The sequence below is a fragment of the Helianthus annuus genome, chromosome 8 (assembly GCF_002127325.2).
Source record: "Helianthus annuus cultivar XRQ/B chromosome 8, HanXRQr2.0-SUNRISE, whole genome shotgun sequence".
NCBI classification, from domain to species: Eukaryota; Viridiplantae; Streptophyta; class Magnoliopsida; order Asterales; family Asteraceae; genus Helianthus; species Helianthus annuus.
The window spans coordinates 148,299,924-148,324,635 of NC_035440.2; the positions used below are offsets into that span (position 1 = coordinate 148,299,924).

At 43.5% G+C, this 24,712-nt stretch overlaps 1 pseudogene; it reads left to right on the forward strand.

The window, feature by feature from the left end:
- LOC110870610 overlaps positions 1–21,598 on the forward strand; it is a 34,043-nt pseudogene extending 12,445 nt beyond the window's left edge.
- Positions 21,599–24,712: the final 3,114 nt, after the last annotated feature.

A 24,712-nucleotide genomic window follows, 5' to 3' on the forward strand; every position in this document is an offset into this window, starting at 1 on the left:
CCCCCACGGCTGGAGAGCCAGATGATGTACATGGGGTAGCCCCCACGGCCGGAGTGCCGGAGTAACTGGGAATGAACTGGTCACGTTTTTAAAACTATGGGGTAACCCCCACGGCAGGATGCCAGATAAAGTAAACTGTTTTCGAAAACAACTAAAACGAACGCCCACCCGTGAACTCACTCAACTAGTTGTTGACTCGTTACTACATGCTTTGCAGGACCATAGGTACTCAGTGGGAGCTTGCATGGAGGAGGATCGTTGTGGGACAGGGATTGCTACAAGACTATGTTAAACTTGAAACTTTTGGAACTTATGTTATAACTTTAAACTTATGCTTCCGCTTGCAACTTAAACTTATTTGTTTTGGAACACCAATCGTGATGGTTAAACTTTTATAACTACTTATATGCTTGTTCAGTATGATTGGTGGCTGGATCCTGGTCAGTCACGCCTCTAGGCGGTAGTACTCCGCAGGTGGGATTTTGGGGGTGTGACAGATTGGTATCAGAGCCATTGGTTATAGTGAACTTGGTTTTAATAAAGGAGAAACGTTTTTGTTAAAACCAGACTATAACCGGTATAGCGCTCGACGGTCCACAACGACACTTCGCTCCTCATGCAAGGCTCGACGTTCTAGGTAATATGATGTATGTATATTGCCTACTTGTTAGTTGCGTAGTACACTGCTCATGGTATGCTTGATTAGTATAGCTACTGTTGTTTGAACACGTGCGTGCTTACTCTGTCCTACTATCGTGCTTTCGCGAACCTCTCTCACACGTGTTACTCTTGTTATGAAGAACCATGTCTGGACGCGTTAACATGACACAAGCCCAGTTGACGGCTTTGATCAACGAACGAGTTGCCGCAGCGCTCGCAGCTGCACACGCAGGAGGTATATCCTGCAGTCCGAAATTGTTCTAGGATCATTTGGATCCTACTCTCGTGAACCAACCTTTGTGTTAAACTCTGTCTTTTCTTTCACCTACCTTAGGTCAGGCACCGGTGTGCACTTTTAAGACCTTTATGGACTGTCGACCCACGACTTTTAGCGGCACTGAAGGAGCAGTAGGTCTCCTACACTGGTTTGAGAAACTGGAGTCTGTGTTCGAAATGTGCGAATGCCCTGAAGCGCGCAGGGTGAAGTATGCTACTGGTACTCTCGAGGGTTTGGCCCTCACGTGGTGGAATGCTCAGGTGCAGATGTTAGGGTTGGTTGCTGCCAACGCCACCCCATGGGAAACTTTCAAGGAAATGATCAGGGAGGAATACTGCAGTCGTGACGACATTCACAAACTGGAAGATGAGTTCTACAATCTTAAGATGTCGGGGTCAGAAATTGAGGCATACACTAAGAGATCGCATGAGCTTGCTTTGTTGTGTCCTACTATGGTGGATCCTCCCTACAAGCGAATTGAACTCTATCTCAAGGGCTTGGTGCCAGAGATCCAAAGTCATGTGACTTCAGCGAGGTTGACTACTATCCAGCAGGTTGTACAGTTGGCTCACCGTCTTACTGACCAAGCGGTGGAGCAGAACAAGTTACCGAAGCGTATAGGTGCTGCAACTACTTCTGGTGCTTCTAGTGGGGATAAACGGAAATGGGATGGAACTTCAAGCAGGGGTTCAACTTCAGTGCAAACCCAGTCTCAGCAGAGAAAGACGGATGATCACAAGAGCCCCGGTCAGCAGTCATCTAGTGGTCAAAGTCATGGTGGATACAAGGGGAATCACCCCAAGTGCAATCGTTGTAGCCTACACCACAGTGGGCCATGCACCAGGGGCAACTGTCATCGATGCAACAAGCCTGGTCATGTTGCAAAGGATTGCAGAAGCGCATACCCCGTCAACCAGAATCGTCAGCAACCTCAGCAGAACCAGCGACAGCAGCAGGGTAACAACAAAGGGTGCTTTCAGTGTGGAGCTGAAGGCCACTTCAAGAAGGATTGTCCCCAACTGAACCAGAACAACAACAATCAGGGGAATGGTAACAATGGGAACAACAACAACAATGGTGCTAGGGGACGTGTGTTCGTGATTGGTCAAGGTGAAGCAAGGAATGATCCCAACGTGGTGACGGGTAAGTTCCTTCTCGACGACTTTTATGTTACAGTCTTATTTGATTCGGGTGCCGATACTAGCTATGTGTCACTAGAAGTTAGTAAGATGCTTAAGCGTATTCCTACACCCCTGAGCGACAAGCACACCGTAGAGCTAGCTAATGGTAAGAGTTTGGAAGCCTCGCACGTAGTCAAGGGTTGCCAGCTTATTCTCGCTAATCAGACCTTCGCTATCGATCTTATTCCTATTGTCTTGGGTAGTTTCGACGTTGTCATTGGGATGGATTGGTTATCCCAACACCGAGCAGAGATTCTTTGCAACGAGAAGATCGTTCGTATTCCTGGTCTAGGTAATGAACCTCTCATGATTCGTGGCGACAAGAGAAGTGCTGTTGAGAACATTATCTCTCTTCTTAAAGCCCAGAAATGCTTACGAAAGGGCCACACTGCGATTTTGGCTCTAGTTACTGACACCACAGAAAAAGAGAAGAAGCTAGAGGATTTTCCGGTTGTACGCGACTATCCTGAGGTATTCCCTGAGGAATTACCTGGTCTTCCGCCCCATCGCCAAGTCGAGTTTCAGATTGATCTAGCTCCTGGAGCCGCGCCTGTAGCCCGTGCACCTTATCGTTTAGCGCCATCAGAGTTGGAAGAACTCTCCACGCAACTACAAGAACTCTTGGATAAGGGTTTTATTCGTCCTAGCTCATCGCCTTGGGGAGCTCCAGTGTTATTTGTGAAGAAGAAGGATGGTACCTTCAGAATGTGTATCGACTATCGCGAACTCAACAAGGTGACTGTGAAGAATCGTTATCCTCTACCGCGTATTGACGACTTGTTCGACCAGTTGCAGGGGTCGAGCTACTACTCAAAGATCGATTTGAGATCGGGATATCACCAGCTGAGAGTTCGGGAAGAGGATGTCTCTAAGACGGCCTTTAGGACTCGATATGGGCACTATGAGTTTTTGGTCATGCCGTTTGGGCTGACGAACGCACCGGCAGTTTTTATGGATTTGATGAATCGAGTGTGCAAACCGTACCTGGACAAGTTTGTTATAGTCTTCATCGACGACATCCTGATCTATTCTAAGAGTAAAGAAGAGCACGAACAGCATCTACGACTTATTTTGGAACTCCTTCGGAAGGAACAGCTTTACGCAAAATTCTCGAAATGCGACTTCTGGCTTCGTGAAGTCCATTTCCTAGGGCATGTGGTGAACAAGGATGGGATTCACGTTGATCCATCCAAAGTGGAATCTATTAAGAACTGGCCTGCGCCTCGCACACCAAAGGAAATTCGCCAATTTTTGGGATTGGCAGGATATTACAGGAGATTCATTAAGGATTTTTCTAAGATCGCGCAGCCTCTCACCTTACTAACGCAGAAAGGCGTTGTTTATCATTGGGGAAATGCACAAGAGTTAGCTTTTCAGCATCTAAAGGATAGACTTTGCAGTGCACCTATCCTTTCACTGCCAGAAGGCACAGACGATTTTGTGGTTTACTGTGATGCATCAATTCAAGGTCTTGGTTGTGTATTGATGCAACGAGATAAAGTCATAGCTTACGCCTCACGACAACTTAAAGTTCACGAGAAGAACTACACGACACATGATTTAGAGCTGGGAGCGGTTGTTTTCGCACTTAAGTTATGGCGGCATTACCTTTACGGAACCAAGTGCGCCATCTACACCGACCACAGAAGTTTAGAACACATATTCAAACAGAAGGAACTGAATATGCGGCAGCGACGATGGGTCGAGCTGCTGAATGATTACGAGTGCTCTATCAGGTATCACCCGGGCAAGGCCAATGTAGTGGCGGACGCCCTGAGTCGAAAGGACACTACGCCTAAGCGTGTAAGAGCTTTACAACTCACGATACATTCTAGTCTACCTTCGCAAATACGAGCTGCTCAGATAGAAGCACTGAAACCAGAAAACGTTAGAGCAGAAGCTCTACGCGGGTCAAGGCAACGCTTAGAACAGAAGGAAGACGGTGCTTATTATGTAACAGGACGCATTTGGGTCCCGCACTATGGCGATTTACGGGAACTTGTGATGGATGAAGCGCACAAATCTCGCTACTCGGTACACCCTGGTTCGGACAAGATGTACCACGATATTAAAACTACGTATTGGTGGCCTAGCATGAAGGCCCACATAGCAACTTACGTCAGCAAGTGTTTGACTTGTGCGCGAGTCAAGACGGAATATCAGAAACCTTCAGGCCTACTTCAGCAACCAGAGATACCACAATGGAAATGGGAGCAAATTTCCATGGATTTCGTTACTGGCCTACCTAGATCCCAGCGCGGAAACGATACTATCTGGGTGATCGTGGATCGACTCACGAAATCCGCACATTTCTTGGCAATCAAGGAGACGGATAAGTTCTCCACTCTGGCGGAAATATACCTCAAGGAAGTTGTTTCGAGGCACGGGGTGCCCACTTCTATTATCTCTGATCGAGATGCACGTTTTACTTCGGAACTGTGGCAGGCAATGCACAAGTCTTTTGGCTCACGTCTAGATATGAGCACAGCGTATCACCCACAGACGGACGGGCAGTCCGAGCGAACTATTCAGACCTTAGAAGACATGCTTCGTGCATGTGTAATCGACTTTGGCAACAGCTGGGAAAGGCATCTGCCACTCGTGGAATTCTCGTATAATAACAGCTACCACACCAGCATTAAAGCTGCTCCGTTTGAGGCATTGTACGGACGTAAATGCCGGTCACCCCTCTGTTGGGCAGAGGTGGGGGATAGTCAGATCACTGGTCCAGAACATGTGGTAGACACTACTGAGCGGATTGCTCAAATACGACAACGCATGGCGGCCGCTCGTGACCGTCAGAAGGCATACGCCGATAAGGGCAGGAAACCACTTGAGCTCCAGGTTGGGGAGCGGGTATTACTCAAAGTTTCACCCTGGAAGGGTGTGGTTCGTTTTGGTAAACGAGGGAAACTCAACCCACGGTACGTTGGACCTTTTGAGATTCTTGAGAAAATAGGCAAGGTGGCCTACCGACTGAAATTACCAACAGAACTCGGTGCAGTTCACAACGTTTTCCATGTGTCGAATCTGAAGAAGTGTCTGTCAGATGAGACGCACGTAGTTCCTCTGAAGGAACTTACGATCGACGAACAGTTGAAATTCGTCGAAGAACCTGTCGAGATCACGGACCGGGATGTTAAGGTCCTCAAGAACACTAGAATACCTCTTGTTCGAGTTCGTTGGAACTCACGTCGCGGCCCAGAGTTTACCTGGGAGCGCGAAGATCGGATGAAACAAAAGTATCCCCAACTGTTTGAGAACAGTACAAACGCTACTGAGGCTGAAGCTACGGAATTTCGGGACGAAATTCCAGATCAACGGGGGGTGGATGTGACACCCCAGGATAACCGGGAAAACCTTGCAACCTAACTAGCTTCCTCAGTGAGTGCCGTCAAATTTCGGGACGAAATTTCTTTCAACTTGGGGATGATGTGACAACCCGAAACCTAGAACCTTCGTTGTGTCTTGATGCGATATACTTGTACGTTATGTGATTAGTTGAATGATTAAACTTAATGATAACGTGAACTTTTATGTGCTTTGTTTTGTGTGCATTGTATGTATATATGTATGTGTGTTATTGTGAACCGAGAACCCGACACGAAACAACAAGGACCCGACTCGAGACCATGTGGTCTCGAGTGAACCATAACCATTAGGCCGGTTTGGGCCTTTGGCCGGTTGGGCCATTGGGCCGAAAACCCTTAGCCGAAACCCATAGGGTGCACACACTTGGAACTTTGACTATAAATACACTACCTTAGTTAGTGTTACCATTTTGTTGAACATTACAACACACACTCTCCTACTTCTCTCTCTCACCTAAACTCTAGAACACAAACACACTCCATCATTCTTGGATCTTTGGACTTGGATCGGCTCACACACACACCCGGTTGGAAGCTTTTCACACACCCTCGAAACCCATAACCGGTTAGTGTTCTTAATGCTTTGTTGAATGTTAGTGTGTTCATGTTATGTTTGTAAGATGAGATTATGTGACAATATGTTAAGATGAGTTATACATAATGTTTTGAAAAGAAATCGGTTCATGAATGTTTCTTGAACTATACATAAATATTTGATGATGAAAATGGGTTCATTGTATGTTAAAAAGGGTGAATGATGATATTGGTTGCACTTGGATTAGATCCGAAAAGTTTGGGTGTTTATACTAAGAAAATCGGCTAATGAATATGTTTGTCAAGTAGGATGCATGCTAGTAAAATTGTATCTTGATAGTTGTTCATGATTTTGGGTGAATAAGTGGTTAATATGTTATGAACTTGTTGAATATGTGTTTGAATATGTGAAGAACACTTTGAATGATAGTTAAGAATGTGAAAACCCTTGTGATTTTGATCCATCTTTGACTAGTAACCTGATTAGGAAAACTGTTAGTGGAATGCTATTGGTAGTTTCCTGATTTGGGCCTGATTATAATGTACCATTAATCTGACCATATCTGCATCAACACGTGAACTTGACAACGACAGCTTACCGACTCGCAATCACCCGTTGCGACTCGCAACCACAGCGTTACAACTCGAGACTACGCGGTTGCGACTCGCAACCATAACAGGACAAGCCGAAACCACAGGTTACGAGTCCCGTTGCGACTCGAGACCTTAGCATGATGAACCGAGACTATGGTTGCGACACCGGTTGCGACTCGCAACCATCCATGATCAACACACAGCATGACTCGAGACTATGCTTGCGAGTCCGGTTGCGACTCACTTTTGGGCCTAAGTTAGTGGGCCGAATTTATGTGCTACTGTTGATGTGTTACTTGGGCCTGTTATCACAAGCCCAACTGTTTGGGCCTTACACTTAGACTGTGGATTGTGTTTGAATGTTAACTGTGAACTGTTACTGATTATACGTGATTGCCAAACGTACTGAACATTTGTGCACTACTTGGTTCGACTCTGATTATACGTGATAACCGTGATAGGACGTTATTGAATACTTGCGACTTGATTGACTTTCTGTGATTAACTGCCGAGCAAACCGAGGTGAGTTCACACCCTTTACAAAGCATGGGATTCCCTGGGTTGGGAACGGGGTTAAGGAACGTGGGTTCCTCGTCTACCTCGGGTAGGACGTCAGTGGTTCAGGAATGTGATTCCTCGTCCGGATGGACGGATAAACGTACTAGACTAAAACTCTATCACGAAGTCCCTCCTTTTTGTATCGACTAATCGCCGGGCCAATGGCGAGCGGGTCATTAGTTAGATAGCGCTATTTAGGTCTGACAAGCCTCACACCGTGCCGCAGAGGACGGGCGTGAACTAATGGATCTGGGGCACGTCAATGATGATAGACATTGATGTTTTCAGGGCACATAAACATGACTACAGTCAGCAATCGATACGGTAACGAGTCTAGTATACACATGGGGTAGCCCCCACGGCTGGAGAGCCAGATGATGTACATGGGGTAGCCCCCACGGCCGGAGTGCCGGAGTAACTGGGAATGAACTGGTCACGTTTTTAAAACTATGGGGTAACCCCCACGGCAGGATGCCAGATAAAGTAAACTGTTTTCGAAAACAACTAAAACGAACGCCCACCCGTGAACTCACTCAACTAGTTGTTGACTCGTTACTACATGCTTTGCAGGACCATAGGTACTCAGTGGGAGCTTGCATGGAGGAGGATCGTTGTGGGACAGGGATTGCTACAAGACTATGTTAAACTTGAAACTTTTGGAACTTATGTTATAACTTTAAACTTATGCTTCCGCTTGCAACTTAAACTTATTTGTTTTGGAACACCAATCGTGATGGTTAAACTTTTATAACTACTTATATGCTTGTTCAGTATGATTGGTGGCTGGATCCTGGTCAGTCACGCCTCTAGGCGGTAGTACTCCGCAGGTGGGATTTTGGGGGTGTGACAACAAGGTAGAACGATTAACCCGAATCTACACTGATAAGATCATTTGTAATCATGGTACGCCTCGCGACATCATCTCTGACCGTGACGCTCGGTTTACCTCGCGATTGTGGGAAACGTTTCAAGCGGCTCTCGGTACTACGCTTAACCTAAGTACCGCATTCCATCCTCAAATCGACGGCCAGACTGAAAGAACGATCCGTACTCTTGAAGACATGCTCCGTTCGTGTGTCATAGACTTCGGTGGTAATTGGGATAAATACCTGCCGTTAGTCGAATTCTCGTATAACAACAGTTATTGTCACACCCCCAAAAATCCACACGCGGAGTACCACCGCTTGGAGGCGTGACATGACCAGGATCAAGCCACCAATCATATCGAACATGTAATTAATGTCAAGTATAATAAATGTAAACCAATCATTCAATACGATTGATGTTCCAACAAAACATAGTTTAAGTAGCGGAAGCGTAACAATGAGAATCCAATGTATGTAAATAGTTCAAGTGTTGTAAGTGTAACATAACATCCACGATCCAAGCTCCACAACGACCTGCTCCTCCCTGTGCAAGCTCCATATGTACCTAATGTCCTGCAAGGCATGCAGCAGAGAGTCAACAACTAGTTGAGCGAGTTCACAGTTAACAGTTCAGTAATAGTATAGTGTGAGTAGTAGTATGTTCGTTCGTTATGTCATGTATCGTATTAGATTCCATCGCGGCCTCCCAGGCAGGTATGCGAAGATATTAGGGGATGTTCCTCCCAAGTGCTCTAGACTAGGTTTATCTGTATCGCGGCCTCCCAGGCAGGTGTGCGAAGATTTGTAAATTTCAGTTCGCGGCCTTCCAAAGGCAGGTGTGCGAAGTCAGTCTTAATATCGCGGCCAACCCTTGGCAGGTGTGCGAAGATCAGTTCAATAAGTGTTACTAGTCTAGTCGTAGTTCTATCGTTAGGTTCTATCAACTGAGTATGTACAATAAAGTAATCCAATCCCATTCCCACCCTGGGAACCCCATGCCTTGGCTGTGTGAACTCACCTTGGTTTGCTCGGTATGCTAAAGGAATACACACGCTCACAGTTAATCAATCACGACCTATAGTACGCACGTATGTATAATCAGTTAACTCGTAAAGATTCACATGCCATTTATGTCACGAAGTGTGTCTAAGCAATTATCATGTATTACATAAGCAATTAATCAAAACCATGCAAATCCATGCATCACACGAGGGCTGTCTCAGTTTATTCGAATGATATTAACCATTAGCATGTCTAACGACGTTTAACAGGTTTAACGAGGTTCCACACTTGACGAGATATACGCACTTAGCATAGAGAACACGCGCAACAGAATCACTCAGAATTAATTAGCGTTATCACACATACATAACATAATTACATTGTTTAATAGTGTTAGCAAATTAACATATTTGTCAAGTTAACAGAGTTAATAAATTTTCACAAAGTTACTGGGCCATAATACAAAACTAAACTACATGTGCCGAATACCCATGTTAATAAAGTTCAGTCATTATATCACATGTAAATGGTTGGGCAACATCACTAAGCCCAAAACTCGGACAGGCTTGACGGCCCAATACTCGGACAACACCACCAAAAGTCGGACCAAGGGCTTGTTCCTCTTAAAACTCGGACAAGGGTGTGGAGGGCATAAAACTCGGACCACATGACAATCCATAAAGATCGAACTGTGGTTTATATGAAAAAGTCGGATTATGCTTATCATGTATAAAGGTCGGACTCCCCTATATTTCATTAAAGCAAAAGTCGGACCAATGGTCCCCCTTTAAAACTCGGACCCCCCCTAAATAATAAGCCACCGCCAAACCTTATTGGCCCAACCAATGGCACATAATAATTTGGTCATCATGTGCGGCCCTCTCACAAATCTTAGTAGTTACCTCATGAAATTTACTTTGACAAAAAAAAGAATTTCTTAATCACCCTACATGTCCTCATGTATGCTACTGACATTGTTCTTGTAACCTGTGCACCCCTAGATACCTTTACTAAGCCGCCAATTTACATGCAATACTCCATGAAATCTCATGCAATTCAAAGCATACTGGCCGACAAATTATTAACCACCTCATGATGTTATTGGACCAAATAGTTTGATGGGTTTGACTAAAGTTATGATGAATAAAGTTATGATCTGTGAACTCATTGTACTTATAAAATCATGTGTACTTCATAGGGAAATAAATATTCACCATCATTATGTCTAGGGTTTTCACAAGTTACAACCATTCCTATGATCCTACAGCAACAATATTCATATTCAATTCAAAACAAATGAATGTTAACTATAGACTAACCGATTCAAAGGATGGTCCAAGGATTGTGTGTGCGGCGATAAAGCTTCAGGAGGTGGAACTGCCGTCGGTTACACAAGATATCGAGAGAGATAGGAGGTGTGATTAGGGTTTATGTCGAATACTCAATACGCGTGCAGGTTATAACTAAACTCTATGTAATCGATACTGGGCCAAGCCCACTGTTATTTTCGTTGGCCTCATGGTGGACAAAAACACATAAAGTGTTTTCATCCAAAAGTGTTTTCGTGAGGAGAGGGATTTCGTTAACTAACTTTATGACACATATAATTTTAGAATAGTAGGTGGGTGTTTCGGGTATTAGACAAAGTTCCATTTTGTTAATTATACAACCATATCGATACAAAACATATATTAACGTACTCACTTATAAGTTACATCGTATATATATCATAACAACCACAATACGATTTAACATATTATAAACGTGTACCGTTGTGAAACAAACAAGCCGTTTAAACAAACAACATAAACAATTACGTGCAATTAAATGCGAAGATGTAAACTCCGAAACTCGAGTTGTCACATTATCCCCAACTTGAAAGAAATTTCGTCCCGAAATTTAGCATGCGGTTACTGAGGAAGCTAGTTAAGTTGTATCGTTTACTGATTTCCTGGGGTGTCACATCATCCCCCCGTTGATTTGGAATTTCGTCCCGAAATTCAGTAGTAGTAGCTTCAGCCTCAGTAGTGGTTGCATTGGTTTCGAATAACTGGGGGTACTTTTCTGTCATCTGGTCTTCGCGTTCCCAGGTGTACTCTGGGCCACGTCGGGAGTTCCAACGAACTTGAACAAGAGGGATTCTCTTGCTTTTGAGGACCTTAACGTCCCGGTCCGTGATTTCAACTGGTTCCTCGACGAACTGCAACCGCTCGTCGATAGTGAGTTCCTTAAAAGGAATTATGAGGGTCTCATCTGACAGGCACTTCTTCAGATTCGACACGTGAAATACATTGTGAACTGCACCGAGTTCAGCTGGTAGGTTTAGTCTGTAGGCTACTAGGCCTATTCTTTCAGTGATTTCGAACGGTCCAACATACCGTGGATTAAGTTTGCCTCGTTTACCAAATCGAACCACACCCTTCCAGGGTGAGACTTTAAGTAAGACCCGGTCCCCGACCTGAAATTCCAATGGCTTCTTACGCTTATCCGCGTAGGCTTTCTGACGGTCGCGTGCTGCCGCCATGCGTTGTCGTATCTGTGCAAATCTTTTCTGTGGCGTCCACTACAATCTCTGGACCCGTAATCTGACTATCCCCCACCTCTGCCCAACAGAGAGGTGACCGGCATTTACGTCCGTACAATGCCTCGAATGGAGCGGCTTGTATGCTGGTGTGATAACTGTTATTATACGAAAATCCCACCAAAGGGAGATGTTTTTCCCAGCCGTTGCCGAAATCGATAACACATGCCCGAAGCATGTCTTCAAGAGTCTGGATCGTTCGCTCAGACTGCCCATCCGTCTGAGGATGATATGCTGTGCTCATGTCTAACCTTGAGCCGAAAGATTTGTGCATTGCTTGCCACAGCTCTGACGTGAATCGTGCATCCCGATCCGAAATGATGGATATGGGCACCCCGTGCCTTGAAACAACTTCTTTAAGATAGATATCTGCGAGAGTGGAGAACTTATCCGTTTCCTTTATAGCCAGGAAGTGTGCAGACTTGGTGAGTCGATCCACGATCACCCATATCGTATCGTTCCCACGCTGGGATCTAGGTAAGCCCGTAACAAAATCCATGGAAATTTCTTCCCATTTCCACTGTGGTATCCTGGGTTGTTGAAGTAGACCTGTGGGTTTCTGATATTCAACCTTGACTCTCGCACAGGTCAAACACTTGCCGACGTAAGTGGCGATGTGGGCCTTCATGCTTGGCCACCAATAAGTAGTTCTGATGTCGTGGTACATTTTGTCCGACCCTGGATGTACCGAGTAGCGAGACTTGTGTGCCTCGTCCATCACAAGCTCTCGTAAACCGCCATAAAGTGGGACCCAAATACGCCCCGTTACATAGTAGGCGCCGTCTTCCTTTTGTTCCATTCGTTGCCTTGGACCGCGTAAGGCTTCAGCCATGACGTTTTCGGGTTTCAATGCTTCTATCTGAGCAGCTCGTATCTGTGCAGGAAGACTGGACTGAATAGTAAGCTGTAGCGCTCGCACGCGCTTAGGTAGGGTGTCCTTTCGACTGAGGGCGTCAGCCACAACATTGGCCTTGCCTGGATGATACTTGATGGTGCATTCATAGTCGTTCAGTAGTTCAACCCATCTCCGTTGACGCATGTTCAAATCCTTTTGCTTAAGAATATGCTCGAGACTCCTGTGATCGGTGTAAATCGTGCACCTGGTACCATACAGGTAGTGCCGCCATATCTTAAGCGCGAAAACAACAGCTCCCAGCTCTAAATCGTGCGTCGTGTAGTTCCGTTCATGAATCTTGAGTTGCCGCGAAGCGTAAGCAATAACCTTATCCCGTTGCATCAATACGCAACCAAGACCCTGTATCGATGCGTCACAATAAACCACGAAGTCATCTGTGCCCTCCGGCAATGAGAGAATAGGTGCACTGCAAAGCCTATCCTTTAGGTACTGGAAAGCGGTCTCTTGGGAATCTCCCCAACGGTAGGTGACACCTTTCTGTGTCAGCATAGTAAGCGGCTGCGTGATCTTCGAAAAGTCTTTAATGAATCGTCTGTAATACCCCGCCAAACCCAAGAATTGGCGTATTTCCGTTGGTGTACGCGGTGCAGGCCAGTTCCTGATCGAATCTACCTTGGATGGATCGACATGGATCCCATCCCTGTTCACCACATGGCCTAGAAAGTGGACTTCACGAAGCCAGAAGTCGCATTTAGAAAACTTTGCGTGCAGTTGCTCCCTTCGAAGGAGTTCCAAGATAAGGCGTAAGTGCTGCTCGTGTTCCTCCTGACTCTTGGAGTAGATCAGAATGTCGTCGATGAAGACAATGACGAACTTGTCAAGATAGGGTTTGCACACCTTGTTCATAAGATCCATGAAAACTGCAGGCGCGTTCGTAAGCCCGAATGGCATGACAAGAAACTCGTAGTGACCGTAGCGAGTTCTGAATGCTGTCTTGGAGACGTCCTCATCCCGGACTCTCAGCTGATGGTAACCTGACCTTAGATCAATCTTGGAGTAGTAACTCGACCCTTGCAACTGGTCGAATAAGTTGTCAACGCGTGGAAGCGGATAACGGTTCTTCACTTTGACCTCGTTCAGTTCACGGTAATCAATTTCACATCCTGAAGGTGCCATTCTTCTTTTTCACCGATAATTGGTATCCAATAGTTCTTGTAGCTCCCCAAGGTGAAGAGATAGGTCGGATAAATCCCTTATCCAAGATTTCTTATAGCTGCGTCGATAGTTCTTCCGATTCTGATGGAGCTAAGCGATACGGTGCTCGAGCTATGGGTGCTGCTCCTGGAGCGAGCTCGATTTGAAATTCGTCCTGACGATGAGGCGGTAGACCAGGTAAATCTTTAGGAAACACCTGAGGAAAGTCGCGTACTACTGGTATATCTTCTAATCCTTTCTCTCGTTGATACGTCAGTAACGAGAGCCAAAATTGCGGTGTGACTCTTCCGTAAACATTTCTGAGCCTTCAAGAAAGAGGTGATGCCAACCACAGCACCACACTTGTCGCCTTGAACTTCGAGAGGTTCTTGACCAGAACGAGGAATGCGAACAATCTTCCCTTTGCATAGGATTTCTGCTTGCTGTTGCTGCTGGCGATTCCGATTTGCAGGCCGTGGGCTCCTAAGTCCTTAGCTTCATGGCCCATCTTGAGACACCTCTGGCAACGTCCCTCGTTGCACTAACCACCGCGGTGTCTGTTGCATTAGTTACACATTGGGTGAATTCCCCGATATCCACCCTGCTCCTGACCACCAGAAGTTGGCTGACTCGGCTCTGGTGATCAATATTCTTGCGCTGCTGCTGTGTTTGAGACCGAACGGTAGCTGAATCCTTGCTGGAAAACCCATCCCATGTCCGCTTGTTGTCACTAGGAGTAGCGGGAGTAGCAGAAGTGGTAGCGGTAGTAATAGCGCTGATACAACTAGGCAGCCTGTTCTGTTCCACTGCCTGATCCATGAGGTGATGAGCAAGACGCTGAATGTCTTGGATATTGTCGCGGTTAGCCGATGTAGCATGGCTCTGAGTCTCTGAGGCTAGACCCTTGAGGTACAATTCAATACGCTTGCTTGAAGGGTCCACCATGGTTGGACACAAGATGGCCAGTTCGTTCGACCGTTACGTATAAGCTTCAATCGCTGACCCCGTCATTTTCAAATGGTAAAGCTCCACTTCCAACTTGTGGATGTCATCACACGTGCAGTATTCCCTTTTAATGTGTTCTTTGAATTCGTTCTAGGGAGTGGCATTAGCAGCTGCCAACCCTAGTATCTGTACCTGTGCGTTCCACCAGGTTAGCGCGATTACTTCCAAAGTACCAGTGGCGTACTTAACCCTGCGAGCCTCAGGGCATTCATACATCTCGAATACTGACTCGAGCTTCCCAAATCAATGGAGTAGTCCCACTGCTCCTTCTGTGCCACTGAATGTGCTTGGACGATGGTCCATGAAGTTCTTGAATGTGCAGACAGGTTGCTGTGCGCTCTGACCCGTTGCGCGAGAAAGATAGGTCAAGGTTAAGCGCGAGAGTTGGGTCACGAGAGTAGGATCTAACATCCTAGAATAGGTTTGGAATAGCAGGTTATACCTCCTGCTTGTGCGGCTGCAAGCGCCGCAGAAACTTGTTCGCTAATGAGAGCCGTCAACCGGGCTTGAGTCATGTTAACACGTCCAGACATGATCGAGCAGTAAAGGTAGCATAAGTATGAATGGCTCGCGAGTAGTGCGATGACAGAAAAGTGTAGGCACATAGGTGTTCTTAAGCAGTAACAAGTAGTGAGCAAAGTAATGTAAGCATACTACGAGAAAAGTTCTATGCAATTCTAGCATGTAGGCAATAAACATAAACCTTATTACCTAGGATGTTGAGTCTTGCACGTGGAGCGAAGCGTCGTTGTGGATCGTTGAGAGCACTGTTCTGGTTATAGTCTGGTTTTAATAAAACGTTTTCCCATATTAAAACCGAGTTCTCTATAACCAATGGCTCTGATACCAATCTGTCACACCCCCAAAAATCCACACGCGGAGTACCACCGCTTGGAGGCGTGACATGACCAGGATCAAGCCACCAATCATATCGAACATGTAATTAATGTCAAGTATAATAAATGTAAACCAATCATTCAATACGATTGATGTTCCAACAAAACATAGTTTAAGTAGCGGAAGCGTAACAATGAGAATCCAATGTATGTAAATAGTTCAAGTGTTGTAAGTGTAACATAACATCCACGATCCAAGCTCCACAACGACCTGCTCCTCCCTGTGCAAGCTCCATATGTACCTAATGTCCTGCAAGGCATGCAGCAGAGAGTCAACAACTAGTTGAGCGAGTTCACAGTTAACAGTTCAGTAATAGTATAGTGTGAGTAGTAGTATGTTCGTTCGTTATGTCATGTATCGTATTAGTTTCCATCGCGGCCTCCCAGGCAGGTATGCGAAGATATTAGGGGATGTTCCTCCCAAGTGCTCTAGACTAGGTTTATCTGTATCGCGGCCTCCCAGGCAGGTGTACGAAGATTTGTAAATTTCAGTTCGCGGCCTTCCAAAGGCAGGTGAGCGAAGTCAGTCTTAATATCACGGCCAACCCTTGGCAGGTGTGCGAAGATCAGTTCAATAAGTGTTACTAGTCTAGTCGTAGTTCTATCGTTAGGTTCTATCAACTGAGTATGTACAATAAAGTAATCCAATCCCATTCCCACCCTGGGAACCCCATGCCTTGGCTGTGTGAACTCACCTTGGTTTGCTCGGTATGCTAAAGGAATACACACGCTCACAGTTAATCAATCACGACCTATAGTACGCACGTATGTATAATCAGTTAACTCGTAAAGATTCACATGCCATTTATGTCACGAAGTGTGTCTAAGCAATTATCATGTATTACATAAGCAATTAATCAAAACCATGCAAATCCATGCATCACACGAGGGCTGTCTCAGTTTATTCGAATGATATTAACCATTAGCATGTCTAACGACGTTTAACAGGTTTAACGAGGTTCCACACTTGACGAGATATACGCACTTAGCATAGAGAACACGCGCAACAGAATCACTCAGAATTAATTAGCGTTATCACACATACATAACATAATTACATTGTTTAATAGTGTTAGCAAATTAACATATTTGTCAAGTTAACAGAGTTAATAAATTTTCACAAAGTTACTGGGCCATAATACAAAACTAAACTACATGTGCCGAATACCCATGTTAATAAAGTTCAGTCATTATATCACATGTAAATGGTTGGGCAACATCACTAAGCCCAAAACTCGGACAGGCTTGACGGCCCAATACTCGGACAACACCACCAAAAGTCGGACCAAGGGCTTGTTCCTCTTAAAACTCGGACAAGGGTGTGGAGGGCATAAAACTCGGACCACATGACAATCCATAAAGATCGAACTGTGGTTTATATGAAAAAGTCGGATTATGCTTATCATGTATAAAGGTCGGACTCCCCTATATTTCATTAAAGCAAAAGTCGGACCAATGGTCCCCCTTTAAAACTCGGACCCCCCCCCCTAAATAATAAGCCACCGCCAAACCTTATTGGCCCAACCAATGGCACATAATAATTTGGTCATCATGTGCGGCCCTCTCACAAATCTTAGTAGTTACCTCATGAAATTTACTTTGACAAAAAAAAGAATTTCTTAATCACCCTACATGTCCTCATGTATGCTACTGACATTGTTCTTGTAACCTGTGCACCCCTAGATACCTTTACTAAGCCGCCAATTTACATGCAATACTCCATGAAATCTCATGCAATTCAAAGCATACTGGCCGACAAATTATTAACCACCTCATGATGTTATTGGACCAAATAGTTTGATGGGTTTGACTAAAGTTATGATGAATAAAGTTATGATTTGTGAACTCATTGTACTTATAAAATCATGTGTACTTCATAGGGAAATAAATATTCACCATCATTATGTCTAGGGTTTTCACAAGTTACAACCATTCCTATGATCCTACAGCAACAATATTCATATTCAATTCAAAACAAATAAATGTTAACTATAGACTAACCGATTCAAAGGATGGTCCAAGGATTGTGTGTGCGGCGATAAAGCTTCAGGAGGTGGAACTGCCGTCGGTTACACAAGATATCGAGAGAGATAGGAGGTGTGATTAGGGTTTATGTCGAATACTCAATACGCGTGCAGGTTATAACTAAACTCTATGTAATCGATACTGGGCCAAGCCCACTGTTATTTTCGTTGGCCTCATGGTGGACAAAAACACATAAAGTGTTTTCATCCAAAAGTGTTTTCGTGAGGAGAGGGATTTCGTTAACTAACTTTATGACACATATAATTTTAGAATAGTAGGTGGGTGTTTCGGGTATTAGACAAAGTTCCATTTTGTTAATTATACAACCATATCGATACAAAACATATATTAACGTACTCACTTATAAGTTACATCGTATATATATCATAACAACTACAATACGATTTAACGTATTATAAACGTGTACCGTTGTGAAATAAACAAGCCGTTTAAACAAACAACATAAACAATTACGTGCAATTAAATGCGAAGATGTAAACTCGGAAACTCGAGTTGTCACAGTTATCATACCAGCATACAAATGGCACCCTTCGAGGCTTTATACGGAAGAAGATGTCGATCGCCTATTGTATGGCATGAAATCGGTCACTCGCAATTAACCGGTCCTGAGCTATTACAAGAAACGACTGACAAAGTCCTCCAAATTCGAGACAACTTGTTGAAAGCTCGAAGTCGACAGAAAAGTTACGCCGATAGACGACGCAAACCCCTTGAATTTGACGTTGGCAACTACGTACTCCTAAAGGTATCACCTTGGAAGGGTGTGGTCAGATTCGGCAAGAAAGGGAAACTAGCGCCTCGATATGTTGGACCTTTTAAGATTCTAGAAAGGATCGGAAAAGTCGCCTACAGACTCGAAATACCAGAGGAACTTAGTAATGTCTACCCGACTTTCCATGTGAAAGTCCGATGGGAAGGCAAACGAGGCGCAGAGTTCACTTGGGAACTCGAAAGCGACATGAAGGCGAAGTACCCGCAGTTGTTTGTTACGGCTTCGGCCTAATTTCGGGACGAAATTCCCTAAACAAGGGGAGGCTGTAACACCCCGTGTTTCGAAAGTCAAAGTCAAAGTCAAGATTGAAGTCAAAGGAAGAAAAGATTGCTAATTGCGATCTGTCACTCCTTGCTCAATCCCTGTTTTGACTTCTTTGACTTAAAGTAGTCTAGTTTATCGTTTACGTTAGTTGTATTATGTGGAGTATCTATTAATAATCGAAGTTTATTCGCTATTTATCGCATGATTAATTGCTTTATCGTTTATCGCAATCGCGCTCGCAACTCGAAATACGCATATTGGTTACTGTTATACGGGTGTGTGTGCCTTACGTGTTACTTGTGCATGTTTATTTATGTTATGTGTGGACATCAATCTAATCGCAAATCAAAACGCAATTGAACTCAATCGAAATCGAATTATGATAATTAGTGGAGAAGAGATAGCGCAAGATATGAATAGTTGGGATTAAAAGTAATTTGAATAGGAAACTCTATCGCATTCGCATCGCTCGAAATCGAAATCAAAATATCAAAAATCGTCGCGCCGCATACTCGAACCAGATGCCAGCCGGCCGGATTGCCATCCGGTTGAGATGCCATCCGACCGGGCTGTCACCCGGGTGAGATGTCATCCGACCGACCCACCCTTTCCTCTTTTGGAATCCTATCAATACCCATGTCACTTTCATCCTTTCTACTTTTGGAAACTCTCTGACCGAACAGCCCGTGCTCCTCACATTTTCTTCGATTTCTCACAATTCCGGTAAGATCTCATCCTAAATCTTGTACTTTCTTAATCTACACGCACTCCTACACCTTTCTATCTTTTAAATCTTAACTTTTAACCGTGAAATCACTAGATTTGAGGTGTTCTCGGATGATGTCATCATGGTGTTCTTATGAACTTCATGTTTTGGCTTCAAACCACCAAGAACAACTTAGATCCAACCGATTTTCACACAAACAAATAAAGATCTTGCATAGATCTGAACATATTCATGGTGAAAAAGGATTGAAAGATGGTTTCTAACCTTCTTTCAACTCCTTTACACTCAATGCACTCAAAACCGATAGAATCGGATCTCATTCTAACCTCTACTCGTTCTTAGTGATGTGTTGGCTCAAGATCTGGATCCTATCCACGAGACCACCGATTTCGGGATAATCAAGAACGACCGTCTTGAACCGGTTAACTGGTTGAACTTGGGTGATTCCTGTTCGGTCAGGTTACCGGGGTCGAGATGGGGTTCTATTGGTTACCACGTTGTCAAAGCGTCTCGATAAAACTACAAGCAATCAAAACGGCCAAGTGAAAGACGAACGGAACGACCAGCACGGAGTGCTATCCGACCGGACTACTGTCCGACCGGACGGCCATCAGAGCGACTGGCCATCCGAACGGCTGACACTTTGGGTCCCACACTTAACCAACTTTATTTAAAGTTTGAGTATTGAACGAATTGCTATCCGATCGGACTACCATCCGACCGGATTACTCTTCGGATCATGAGATACTTGACTTTAACATTTAATCGATTTTTCAAACATGTTTAATAAGGATGCCACCCGATCAGACTGTTGTCCGATCGAGTGACGACCAGCTGTGGACTTGTTCTCACTAAAGTGTCAACCTGTCGGATTGCCGACCGATCGGACGACCGTGCGATCGACCGACCTGAAGGGTAGGGAAACTTCAATGTTTTCAAATGCTACAACAAAAACTTCAAAAGTCAAACCATCATACACAACACATCCTTCTCAAAGGAAGAAACAATCCACTCGAACAGTCATCCGATCGGACTACCGTCCGACCGGACCACTGTCCGACCGGATTGTCACTACACGACCGGCTGTCCGATTGTCCGATCGGATTACCATCCGACCGAACAGCTATCCGACCCACAAACACATGTAACGTTTTACGCGTTTCTTATCGTTGTGCTATCGTTCTAATCAGGCTAACCCTACACTCAAGCGCTCCCTTCAATCCATCAACCGTTGTGAGTATACTCGATCCCTTTTTGCTTTCGCACTTTTGGGTGTTACATACGTTACTTATACTAAATCACAATGGATCACACTACGCAATACTTTAAACGCTAACCATTATCGCATGTTATACTTGACTTAATGAATGCTTGTTTGTTATGTTTACACATGAAATGTTGTCTACCTGCCTTAACAATGATAGTACTATAGTTTGGACTCAGCACCTGTTCGCACGGGGGTTGTTAAGGACAATTATTTGCATGGCTTACAGTGGTGATCATGTATTACGAACTGCCTTGGGCAGTCAACCCGCAGTCATTGGTATCGATAGGTTCATGTCGATAACTAACATGCTTCGTTTCACTCAGTGTACGTGTTGGTTATGCGTAAACTATTTCGAACTCTATATGCTATTATCAAACTTGTATACTCGCCTTTACACTATGTGTATTGACTTTTATTTTAACGTATGTGACAGGTGCTTAAGGTGTCTATTTGCTTGGAAATCAAGGCTAGGAAAGAGTCTTAGTTACCAACAAATAGTTGTTTGTACTTATTTAAATCTGAGTGGTCGGAACATGTTTATTGTTTTTGAGATATCGAAGTCTGTAATAACTTTGTTACTTGATGGGTTACGGTATGGGACGTGATAATTAAACTATCTGGTAAATTAGTTGTTATGGAATTTCTCTTGAACAATCTGTTTCGCTCAGTGCCACGCCCCGATGTTTCCGCCATCGGTTGGGGTGTGACAATGCATTTTGATTCAAACGAAAAAACAGTTAAGGAACTTATTTTTATTTCAGGATGTCACTCATGCAATCATAGAAGCTTATTCTTGTGTTCTCGGAAACTTGGCATTCAGCATACTAACAAGGATCGGGGACATCTCTCAAGAGGACGTTTTAAGTGATCCTGATTCGCCAATGGCAACAAATAGCACCCCGGGGCCCGGGATCTTGGATATATCTAGATTATCATTCATTGTTTAATAAAATGTGTTATGCATGGTTTTCTAAAAACCACCCGTGTTTGCGCACGGGTCTTACCGCTAGTTAAGTAAAATATAAAGAAAGATTAAACACTGAAATATGCATAAAATATTACACACTACAATTAACACTTGCTAGGATTTCGTAGACTCTCGCCTTCTTCCATGCGAATTCATTCTTTCTTTTGTTTTGCAGATCGACTAGCATGTCGCAGATTTTCTGATCTTGTTTTAGCAGTTGTGTGATAAACTCTTCTGCATTGTTCTTGAAATCTGATGGAGGAGAGTGGAGGACTTCATCAAGCAATCTGATGCTGCTCCAGGTTTTCTTGTAATTATTATCATTGATGATGTTGACTTTTCTGTTTAGTTCTTCATCTGCTCTCTTTTCTTCGAGTGACCATATAGAGAATTGCGTCTTAACATTGTTGGTGTCTGACCAGTGGTAGAAGCATATGTTTGCCATCTAGAGTAGTGTTGGTTTTGCTGATTTTAATTTTTTTTTTTACAGACAGTTTTTTCAAAGATAATTCTTGATGTTTTGAATCAAACTAATCATCAGTCTTTTATAGTGTTTAAAATGCGTCTTTATGGTAAACGTAAAGGTTAATCGTAATTATGATAACCTATTTTTTTTTAAGGTTTAAAATTTGTCATTTGGGTTTCTTGATATTTGATTTTATAGTTTTCCCATGAAATGTGAGTGCATAAGTCTATTGCTTACGTTAATCATACATCGTAGCTAAACAGATATGACAAGACATGGTGTAAAAGAGGTTAAACATGATAAGCATGACAAAGGCAATCCGCACGGATGGACTCAATCTAGGTCCGCATGAACCTATGTTGCGCAGTTTTAGGGTTTGTTCATTAGTGGGTTCGTGCGTAGGGACTAGATCCGCACAAGGTTGATCCGTGCGCACAGTTGATCCACTCCAACATTGTGCATCCGCACAAGATCAGTTGGTCCACATGAAGTCTCCATCCGTAGGTTTAGTATATGTGAACCTGCATCTACTATAAATAGATGTCTTGTGTTCATTTGTAACGAGAACTTTGTGTGACAGAGAGGGGAAACTCTGTTCGTTTCTTTTCACGGTGTTGTACTTTCATATCATCAATAGAAAACAACTTATAATTAGCTTGTTCTTGTCTGATCCACTCTCGTACTTGGATTCCGCACACGATATGAGACCTACGCAGTCAACAGTGTATCGTAATCGATCCTAACATGCACGTTCAAGTTGTATCAGAGTAGGAGATTGATTAGAAGGACTGAAGATACAAGAATCAATCTGAATTCAAGCAAATCAGAGCTGATTTCATCAAATTCTACTCATTCTTCTTCTACTCATCTTCTACACTTCTTTTTCAAGTTTAAAACACGAATTCACGTCGAATTCACGGTTAAAATTGGCTGATTTTGCAACATGTTATGCGAAATCATGTTTTAAACAATCCTTCAAAGTTTCAGATCGAAATTCAAACAAAATCATCGAAATTTTTTGAAAAAGCATCAAATTTGAAAACATGTGTTTGCTAAAAATGTACGTGCGGATCAAGATTGATTCACACAGATCCACATAAGGTCCGATCGCACGATCAACTAAATAAATTTTCAAAAATCTGGTTTCTAAGTTCGCACGGACCAAAAGTAGTCCATCCGCACGAACCAACAAACCACATCCGCACGAATCAGGATTTCTGAGTTGTTTGTTTTTCAAAATTCGTTTAAGTGTTTGCTTGTTTATTTGCAGGTGATTTTCAAGAATTTCAAATCATGGAAGAGGAGTTTTATAACGAATTTTACAACGCGTTCACATCCGAAACTACACCCACATCAAAGAACATATCTAATGCTATTTCAGAAAGTTTGAAATATGATAATGTGTATGGAACTAATCAAAGACCATTGAAACTTATGAAAATAGAAGATTATAACTAGAGGAAAGATAGATTTATTAATTGGGTGAAAGCATATGCTCATGAGTGTTGGTTCTTGTTGGAATTCGGATATAAAAAACCTTTAAATGATAAACATGAAGAAATTCTATTTGAAAACTTAGAAAAGGAAGATAAAAAAGTATTTTCTGATGAACAAAGATTGATTGCCTTGATACAACAGTCAATTAGGGATAATATTTTTTTCGTTTCTCCAACATAATGAATCGTCAAAATCCATTTGGGAAGCACTGAGAGTAAAAGCTAAAGGTGGAAAGGAAATAAAGAAAAGCAAAATATCATTGCTGAAGAAAGAATTCGATCTTTTCAACTGTCTGAAGGGTGAGAATGTCCGACAAATGATCGAAAGATTCTGTCATTTGAAAATTGAACTTGAAAGATTCGGTATCAAGAAAGACATAGAAGAAATCATCGACAAAATTATTGAGGCATTACCACGTGTAGATGATTGGCAGACATTTGTCATGATATTGAAAAAAGATGCAAAGTTTGATGAAATCACTTTGGACACGTTGATTGAAAAGCTTGAGGGACATGAGCTAGAGCTTCAAAAACAAAATAAAATGAGCAGCTCAAACTATCAGCAAAATGTGAATCTTTATTACAGAGGAAACATGTTATCAAATGATTAGTCGTCGAAGATTGGAACTGCTTATAGTGCTGAAAGCTCAAAAGATTCACCAAAAGGTAGTTCTTCAAGTTATGATTCTGGATATCATTCCTCTTCAGCATCAGACAAAGCAAATCCTAATGTGATTCAATGCAACATCGCCCTGAATATGAAAAACTCTCAGAGTATGAATGCTGACTCTGCCAAGCAACAAATGATCTTTTTAGCATCAATTCTTGAATCGTATGAAAGTCTGGTGGCGGGTAGAATTGGAAACCTGGAAATGACCAAGGAAGACTACAACCAGATCGATCCAGAAGAGATGAAGTTTATTGACATCAGGAGGGCATAGAGATTCGTGGAGATTCGTGGAGATTACCGGAAGGCAATGTCTTGAAGGTCCAAATATGAAACTTGGATTCGACAAATCCAAGATTACATGCTTCAGATGCAAGCAGAAAGGACACTTCAAGAGAGGGTGCTCAAATCGGGAGGTGAATGAAAATGTCAATCCATTCCATGACGATTATTACCAAAAGGCAA